Genomic DNA, 10,398 nt, shown 5'->3' with positions numbered 1-10,398 from the left:
ATAGATAATCACACTTCTTAGACTATGTCATAGGTGCACTAACAAATCACATGTATAGTGTAAAAATATGACTTTTTTTTAGGATAATGCATTACTTGAAAATTGAAAACTTTGTCTTATAGCACTGATCATGTTTAAAGTATTTGCCTAGCCGGGCTATATAATCACACATACACAGTGAACAAATATTCTACAGTTACATAATATACATAGAGGGCGTGTTTTATTGTCAACAATTGGTCTTTGTCTCCCTCTGTAGTTCATGCAGTGCAACTGCAGTTGACTCAAGTGGAAGTTTTTCATAGTTATTCATTTTGTAATTAAAATGTAATGCAGTTCAATTCAATGTGCTGCATGAGTATGCTTGGGTCAGTCTTCAATTGGAGTAGCAAACTTGAGGCAGAATTTATTAAAAGTATTATTATGTTTTATTTACATTTTTCCAAGGAAGGCAGTAACAACATACCTACATGTAGCAGTTTCATTCAAAAATACTGTCTTGGTTTTATAAAACTACTTTGGGAATGATGCTTTGTATACAAAATATTTTGTTTTTAATTTAAAAAATGTTTCAGTAGGCTACGCTATAGACAAATTAGTAGGCTATCTAAAATGGGGGCTGCCATCACGAAAGTTTAAAGATCACGGGGCATTTTGAAAATACTAAATATCAAAAATTGTATTAAAAAAATTGGGACAATCTTACAAGCGTAAAACCATGGACACCACAGAAGAGTGACATCCTGTGCTATCCTGCCTCTGGACTGGAGCAGACTTCATTCGCCCCACTGGAAAGCATACAATCTCTAAATCGTTCCCTATCCACTAGGCCTATACAGTGCACTATACTGTAGGCTACTATTTACTGTAGTAAATGTGTTAACAACAAGTGACCGATTTTAGCCGCAGTTTCAGCGTCTATTTATAATGTAGGGGGCTGGACGCTTTAGATTCTAGAGAGCATTTGATTGGACCAAAAATCTGATGAGAAGCGGAAGTGCAGAGTGATGCCGTAGTACGGAGCCCGGGAAGTCACCTGTGGGAAAAAAAAAACAATCCGTGGCGACGGTTTTGCAATCCTTCCGCTCAGTTTATAAACCGTACTCACGAATTCTCAAACTGTTCCCTCGGTTTAACAAATCGTGCTCACGGGTTAATAAACCGTACCCACGAGTTTCTAATCCGCGCTCTCAGATTTGTAAACCGTGCCTTCAGTTTTTGCAATCTGTACCCACAAATTCATAAACCGTGCCCACGCTTTCGCAATCCGTTCCCACGGGTTTGTAAACTGTACTCACGGATTTGTGGCTCGCCCTCATTTTAGAAGAACACCAGGAGACCGTTGTTAACGAATCATATTTTATATTGTTTTATTGAATATTAAGTGGAACACGTCAAATTGTCTTGCGTCTGCATGTTTAAAGTGATTCGCAATTGTAGCGGGTATATGAATGACGTGCATTAAAATATTTTGTTTATTTGTGATAATATTAGCACTTTATTATTATTGTCTAACCTGTATTATGACTGAAATTTGTCAAATTGCTTTGTTCCTTTATTTGTAAGTTTCGGAAGCGTCTTCTAAATATGTAGCCTAAAATGTAATAATAATAATAATAATAATAATTATGCCTACATTTTAGGCTACATATTTAGAAGACGCTTTTGTCCAAAACTTACAAAATAGGAACAAAGCGCAATTCGTCAAATGTCAGTCATAATACTGGTTAGACAATAATAATGAAGTGCTAAGATTATCACAAATAAACAAAAGATTTTGATGCACGTCATTCATATTAAATAGTAGCCTATATTCCACCCCATACCCGCTACAATTGCGAATCACTTTAAACATGCAGACGCAAGACAATTTGATGTGTTCCACTTCATATTTAATAAAACAATATAAAATATGATTCGTTAACAACGGTCTCCTGGTGTTCTTCTAAAATGAGGGCGAGCCACAAATCCGTGAGTACAGTTTACAAACCCGTGGGAACGGATTGCGAAAGCGTGGGCATGGTTTATGAATTTGTGGGTACAGATTGCAAAAACTGAAGGCACGGTTTACAAATCTGAGAGCGCGGATTAGAAACTCGTGGGTACGGTTTATTAACCCGTGAGCACGATTTGTTAAACCGAGGGAACAGTTTGAGAATTCGTGAGTAGGCTACGGTTTATAAACTGAGCGGACGGATTGCAAAACCGTCCTCACGGATTGTTTTTTTTTTCTCCCACAGATGACTTCCCGGGCTCCGTACTACGAAAATCATTGGAAGTGAGAAACTAAGTTTTGCTTACATCTTCTAAATGCGAATTTTGTCTATGTTTTGGAGCACACTAGCTTATAGATAACGGTAAAGGTCAGTTTAAAGGTAAACAGTAAAAATAAAGTAGACTTTGAGATGTAAGCACGTCCCAGCCGGATTCATCACTTAGGCCTAGCCTATGGAAACATTTCCATTGGGGTCTGTGCAAGCGGCAACATTCTAATCTGAAAAATGAAGCCTACCCGGAAGTGCGAAAAACTGCAATACATCGAAAATCCGCTAGGGGCAGGTCCCAAAAGGGAGCAAATGTCCATTGACCCCCATGTTAAAATGTCCGTTTTCACAGCTTAAATTCATGTTTTTACAAGTTGGTCCCATGGACTTTTAATGTATTTTTCGATAGGTTCCGAGTGCACAATTGTTTGGGGAAATTGTTTTCCCCCTAATACAAATGTACGTTTTATGATTTTTTTGGTAGCCTATTTAAAGCTCAATTTGAAACTGTTGCAAAGTGTCCAAAACATTTGGGCTCGTTATAAACTGACAAGTGACAACTAGGCCTACAGACATATTTCTGCCATGAGTTCTTTGACCACAAGAGTGCAGTGCTTTTATTTTGATAACGACAAACAATACCACTGTAAAACATTGCGGGTAAGCGAATTCTCTCAATGATTTGTAGTGTTAAACGACGTTTAATGGCTCTACAGTGACAGCTTTTGCTATGTGCCTAGAATATCACTCTCATGGACGAAAATCCATAGAAATAGACTTATTCCACACATACAGAGACCAATTCCTGTGGCTGACATTTGTAAAGAGGTCCCGGGAGACAACACCTGAAAACAAGTTGATTTAGGTTAATTTTCATGTGCTGAAGGCAGGCGTCTCTTACCTCAGAGTTGTACATTTTGATCCGTCTGTCAACATCCTTTGATGTCCTTCTGGGATTTCTTACGACAGTGCTGTGCTTCTGAGTGTGCACCTCTTAAATTAAAAATGATTCTTTGTTTTGTCTGGTAATTGCCTCTCAAAATTCAGAGATTAGGGGCAGAAGAAAGGCAAATAGAGTCCCGCTGATTAAAGTGCTCTCAGAACATTCCTTACAAAGCTCAAATCCCCCACTGAACTCATTTTAGTAGCCTGCGCGGTGGAAGGTTTTTTCAACTCGGAGATCTGTAAGATTGAATAATGGTAGAGAATAAGGAGAAGGCAGAAATCTATTCCTTAAAGTTGAGAAGACCAAAAAATGACCAAGAAATCAAAGAAGGGGCGTGGATGATCTGATGCAGCACAGCAGGCCAGAGGAGAAACCGACACACCTCAGTGAGTTCACTCTGATTTTATTCGACTCTCAATCACCTAAATAACTTTTGGGACTGTTTGCACAATAAACTGTGATAGAAAAAAAAAAAAAAAAGATGTACATTTTATTGACAGTGAGGTCAGCATGAAAGAAAAGAGTTTGCTACAAGAATAGCAAATGATTAGCTTTCAGGCTTTGAAATATGCAACACACACACTGATATTTATAGGGGTGACCGGGTGTCAATTGTAAGTTTGACCAGTCAGAAAAGAGCTGTGGTGACAATTATTAAGATTATTTTTTGCCAAACACTCAATGTTTTGTTGAGTTATTCCACTTGCATAATCTAAAGTAGCTATTTCTCTAGTTTAATTTGATGCTTTGCATTCATGCTAACTTCAAACCCACATGCTAAAACAGTTAGCTATGTTTTATTGCTGTTTGGGGTGGGGATACTTTTAAGTTCATTAAAAATGTTACAACCCCTTATGATGATTCCAGTTATCATTCACATCAGCTGTCTAGACACAATCAATGATTTTTTTTTGTTGCACATTGAGGGATTTATGTGGTAGGTTAAATATGTTTCCTTCATGGTTTATGCGCCATGTCTTCTTATCGGATAAAAACATTATCGACCTCATTGAGCACATTTTGTTCACATTTTTAGAATTTATGCTCATCTTGCCATTTCCAGCATATGTGATATTACAAAATTCACATAAAATTAGGTGGGTGGCAACATAGCCAGTGACTGAATGAGACAGGAATACAGTACAGACACAAACACACACAGCAGTTGTTTTAGTACTAGATTTAAAGTCTTAATAGAAATACAAAAAAAAAAAAAACTTAAAATTATTCAAAACAAATTAATCTTTGTTCTTCAATACCATTCTTGCATAAATTTAGATTGTTTGCATCCTATTTCTCTCATTGTTACATCTATTCACAGCCTGTGTTACAAATCACCCCAGTAGTGGGGAATGTTATAACAACGGAACTCTTTGTGTTTGACATTAACTCACACAATCTGTGAATCAAGTGAGTTTTATTTGTAGGAGACAAATATGGCTACCATGTATCAAAGTTTAAGAGATCTAGCACAAACAACCACCTGAGTTACCTATGCTCAATCAAAAGGTGTTACTTTCATCCCCGCTCTTCAAAGGAACTTCATCTAAATATGAAACACTTTTCCCAGTCAATTTATAACTTCAATAAAAAGTGAATTACAGAGGGCCTGTGGTCAATGTCAGGTCTTCCGCAGCAAGACAATGGGCTTCTAGACTTCAGAGTAATTCGAGCTCAACGTCATGGTGACTGCCCTTGGGCCTCACTTTCACATAAGCTTAAATTACAGTAATGCAGTCATGTACCAGTGCCCAGCATGTTGTCATCGCAAACCATAAAACGTAAAATAACACATTCATCACTAAAACACATCTCTGCTTCTCACGCAAACAGACTGTTCTGAGAGAAAGCTGAATTCAGTTTACAGCCTCAGGAGTTGAATTGATCTAATTTAAATCTACACTAATGAGAATATTGCTGTGAGAGACGAGAGAGTTATTCTTGCTTTACGTTTTCATTTCATTGCATAGTTAATATGGAATCTGTCAGATCCTTTTAGAAATGCTTTTCACTCGGATGTTCCTCTAGGATGCTCTGCCATTACTGTTCCACACTCTAATAATTTCACAGATAGTTAGTGACGGTCTCTTATACTGTCCTCTGCTTGTGCACAAAGATCATTTTCAGGCTTTGTTGTGAAACTCTGTTTTTTTTAAATGAGGGGCATCGTGAGCGGCTTGCTTAAGCCAGCCACAGAGGCGAATTTTTCTATTTGTGGCACTGTCACTTGCTTTCACCCCTATATGAGCATGTTCCGCATACTAACATCTCAGAATGGGAAAACAACAATGTTCTGAGCAATGTTGCTCTGTTTCTGTTGATGGCGTTTGTGACTCTGGAATACCTTCGGAATTGGTTGGTCTGCGCAGTAATTGTATATGTAAATGGTTTCGTCGCAATGCAATAGTGAAATCACTGGCTCAAAACGTTAGAAAGCAGGAATCAGCAGAAGTTGTAAAACCACAAACATGAACACACACACACACACACACTGATATCAACATGTCAGACTCTGGCTTTCTCTAATTTATTTCATCTGTATTTAAAATCCAGGCCAGTGTTGCCTTAAACAAAAAGAGCATTAACAACCCAGGCCGCATTGCTAATGAGTGTCGCAGAATCAGCGTGGACTACAGCACATGGTGACGTATGTGCTCTATTGTTAGTGTAATGAACACCTGGACATCAGTGTAGTGCTAAATCAGACACAGAGATGTAGCAGCTACTCTTCAATTCTGCAGTGAAGCGCAAGATGCTTCCCTTTTTAAAAATGAATTCTTTGTAGTCACGATATAATAATCAGCACAGTGATTTTAGCTCACACTTAAAGGGATGGTTCACCTCATAATACATTTTTTACTCATCATTTACTCACCCTTATGCTACTCCCGATGTATATGACTTTCGTTCTTCAGATAAACACGAATGAAGATTTTTAAGAAAAGAATCCATCAAGGTGAATCCATAATGAAAGCGAATTGATGAAAGTCATATACATCGGAAATGGCATAAGGGTGAGTCAAATTTTATTTTTGGGCGAACTATCTCTAAGTTTAGCACTATGCACAACAGAAAGATGTTTGAACCCCAAAAATGTCTTCCGTAGTGCACCATTATTATGCCTCTACTACAATAATTAAGATGTAGGTTATTTTTCTGATGAGTATACTGAAAATGCGGATTCAAAATGACGGTAAAAAGGAAAGTAGTTAGGAAGCCTGTTTGAAAACGGTCATTATTTTAGCAGTTTTGTTTGGTGTTACCAGTATCACAGCAATCTCACAGACCAGCCTTGTATGGATTTGGACAAACAAGGCAAATACTTTTCCATCATTAAAGACTAACTTACAACTACACAGAACAAATTTGTTGGAAATTTCATCAGCCACATTCAAAATCAAAATCATAAGAACACCCTTCTCCCATTAAACTACACAGCAATGGAGACCGCAGGAGCATGTGCATAATTTATCATGGCAGAATTTCATTAAGTGCAATGATTAAAAATAAGCAGCTCTCCTTGAGGGACATTGATATAGCTCTTGATTACAAATTTCCATTAATTGCTTCTAAGGTATATTTCATTAAGATCATTCAGTGGAGGCAGTGGTCAGTATGCGGGAAATTTCTGAAGGACCAATTAAAATCCATAAAAAGGTTATGAAACTTTCAGACAGTTACGTCTTCAGTTTCACAGACAAGCAGCTGATATCACAGCAGGAGTGAAAGTTCTAAAGGTTCCTTCTTTGATGATTATTTTATTATATTTCATGTAGAGCCTAGTGGTCCCCAATAATCTAAATCTATCAAATCCAACTCAGATATCCTGATATTAGATTTGAAAGAAGTATCTTATGCTCACCAAGGCTAGATGTATTGGATCAAAAATAAAGTAAAAACAGTAATATTGTGAAATATTATTACAGTGAAAAATAAGTTTAAATAAATAAATATATATAAACTGCTTACTAGCTTAATTTAAAAAGAGCTTTCAAAACTGCAGCGGATTAAAGCAGTTGCTTATATATATTCAGTGCTATGCATAAGTTTAGACACCCATGCTAAAGTTGACTAAAAAGAGGAATAAAAAATCATCTTTTGGAAATTGAACTTAATGCCTTAATTTAGAAAAATGAGGAAAAATCCAACCTTTATAAGGACACCAATTTTCTTTGTGAATGAATAATGTATCGTAAATAAATAAATGTTCTTCCTTAAAATACAGGGTGCATAAGTTTGGACACCCCTATGTTAAATTCCCATAGAGGCAGGCAGATTTTTATTTTTAGAGGCCAGTTACTTCATGGATCCAGGATACTATGCATCCTGATAAAGTTCCCTTGGCCTTTGGAATTAAAATAGCCCCACATCATCACATAGCCTTCACCATACCTAGAGATTGGCATGGAGTACTTTCCATAAGATCATCTCTCAATGCAAATCAAACTAGCTATTAGGCTAACTGAAATAAAAGCATGCCAATCTCTAGGTATGGTGAAGGCTATGTGATGATGTGGGGCTATTTTAATTCCAAAGGCCAAGGGAACTTTATCAAAAATTCACAAAAATCTAACCTTTCATTGAAGTAAAAGAATTGAAAGTGGGGGGTAAATCACATTATAAAATAAATGTTTTTCTCCAAAACACGCTGGCCATAATTGTTGGCACCCTGTTATTAAATACTTTTTTGCAACCTCCTTTTGCCAAGATAACAGATCTGAGTTTTCTTCTAGAATGCCTGATGAGTTTGGAGAACACCTGACAAGAGATCAGAGACCATTCCTCCATACAGAATCTCTCCAGATCCTTCAGATTCACAAGTTCATGTTGGTGCTTCTTTTCTTCAGTTCACTCCACTCATCAGGTCAGGGGACTGGGACGGTCATGGCAGAAGCTTCATTTTGTGCTCAGTTACCCATTTTTGTGTTGATTTTGATGTTTGTTTTGGACCGTTGTCCTGATGGAAGATCCAACCACGGCCCATTATAAGATTTCTAGCAGAGGCTGTCAGGTTTTGATTTATTTTATCTGTTTGTATTTGCTAGAATCCATAATACCATGTATCTGAACAAGATGTCCAGGACCTCCAGCAAATAAATAGGCCCACAACATATAAGATCCAGCAGTGTATTTAACTGTAGGCATGGGGTACTCTTCATCCCTGTTTGCACCAAACACATCTGCTGGGTTTGTTGCCAAAAAGACCTTTTTTTCGTTTTATCTGACCATAGAATCCGGTCCCTTTTGAAGATCCAGTCGTGTCTGACAACTGAATATGCTGGAGTTTGTTCTTGGAGGAGCGAGGAGCATTTTTCTTGAAACCCTCCCAAACAACATGTGGGGATGTAGGGGTTGTTTGATAATTTTTTTAGGCTTTCTGACCCCCAAGACTCAACTAATCTCTGCAATTCTCCATCTGTGATCCTTGAAGAGTCTTTGGCCACTCAAACTCTCCTCCTCACCGTGCATTAAGACAATATAGACACACGCCCTCTTCCTGGCAGATTCGTAACATCTTTAGTTGATTATAACTTCTTAATTATTGCCCTGATGGTCAAAATGGGGATTTTCAATTCTTTAGATATTTTCTTACAGCCACTTTCTATTTTGTGAAGCTCAACAATCTTTTGCTGCACATCAGAACTATATTCTGTGGTTTTATTCATTGTGATGGATGATTCAGGGAATTTGGCCTTTGTGTTTCCTCATATTTAAACTCCTGTGAAACAAGAAGTCATAGCTGGACAATTTCATGTTCCTAGTCACCCTGGTGTGCTAAAAAAGGTAAATATTAATGGGAATATACTTCAGAGATATTTTTCTCATAAAAAGTTCCAGGGGTGCCAACAATTATGGCCAGCGTGTTTTGGAGAAAAACATTTATTTCATAATGTGATTTACCCCCCACTTTCAATTCTTTTACTTCAATGAAAGTTTAGATTTTTGCGAATTTTTTGAAGGAAAGATCAAAAGGATAAACAATGCAGATTTATTTTTTACAGCCATTTTTTATCATATTTATCAGGGGTGCCATCAATTTTGACCACCACTGTATATATATATATATATATATATATATATATATATATATATATATATATATATATATATATATATATATATATATGTATGTGCACATGAAAAATACTCAATTACTAATCAAATATATGAGCATGTCAGCTGTGAAGAGGAAAATATTAGTTAATAATGATCACATCTGTCAACACTAGCTGGCTTTAGCGTGTCTTTGAAGTTCTGCTCTGTGCAGTGCTCTCATTTATTGGGGTTGTCATCCAAATGGCATGCAAAATTGTGAAAAATGCGTTTTTAAGAGGACAAGGCGTCCAAACCAAGAGCTTGCATTATCACTTCTCAGCTTATCTTAAGCATTTTACATCAGTTTGTGTAAGGACCACTAACTCTCGAGGACATCGGCTCTTTTTGGGGGCTGTGAACACTCTGTGAAAGACTGAGTCTTATGCTCACAGCATAATAAATGACAGTGAAGAGGCTGGGACAGATTGTTACATCTGCTGATGACTGAAGTTTTTATCTTTTGGATGACAGGTATCAACTATTGACTTTTTATGGCACAAACTGAATCTGTTTACAGCAGAGCAGGTTTTGAACCAGGTTCAGCATAATAGGGCAATTACAGTAAACATTGTCTGTGCACATTTCATTTGCGTGCAATCATGTTATCCTGTTGTAGAAATAATACAATCAATTGCTCATTTCTGGCAGTAAATTGGGTGTCACTTGAACCTTCTACTGCATGAGGCAGACTTTGTTTCTGCTCTATAAAAGTAATGTAACCCTATAGATGTTTGTTTTTGATTTGTGATTTATCTTCACTCTTTTGGTGTCACCAAACCTTAAGGTTTCCAGTCATGTAAGGAAGGACAAAAGCACAAAATAACATGATAAGCCATGCTTGTTTTCTTTCTCATGGCCTGATGTGGCACCTTTTCTGATAGAACTGAAATAATGTTTGCTTTTGTAAATCACCTGTTGAGTGTTTGTATGATTATTGCACTGATGACTCAGTAAACATCATCTGTCACAATAAGGTGTCTTGACAATTTAGATTTATCATTTTTATCCACATGGTTTTGCTCTCAGACAGTGTTTTCTAGCATATGGCTCTAGAATTACAATGCCTAGCCATCCAAACGGCAAATAAATTAC

The sequence above is a fragment of the Scardinius erythrophthalmus genome (assembly GCF_964197995.2).
Source record: "Scardinius erythrophthalmus genome assembly, chromosome: 7".
Classification (NCBI taxonomy): Eukaryota; Metazoa; Chordata; class Actinopteri; order Cypriniformes; family Leuciscidae; genus Scardinius; species Scardinius erythrophthalmus.
The sequence above is the reverse complement of the archived record's forward strand: the minus strand, read 5'-3'. Positions refer to the sequence as shown.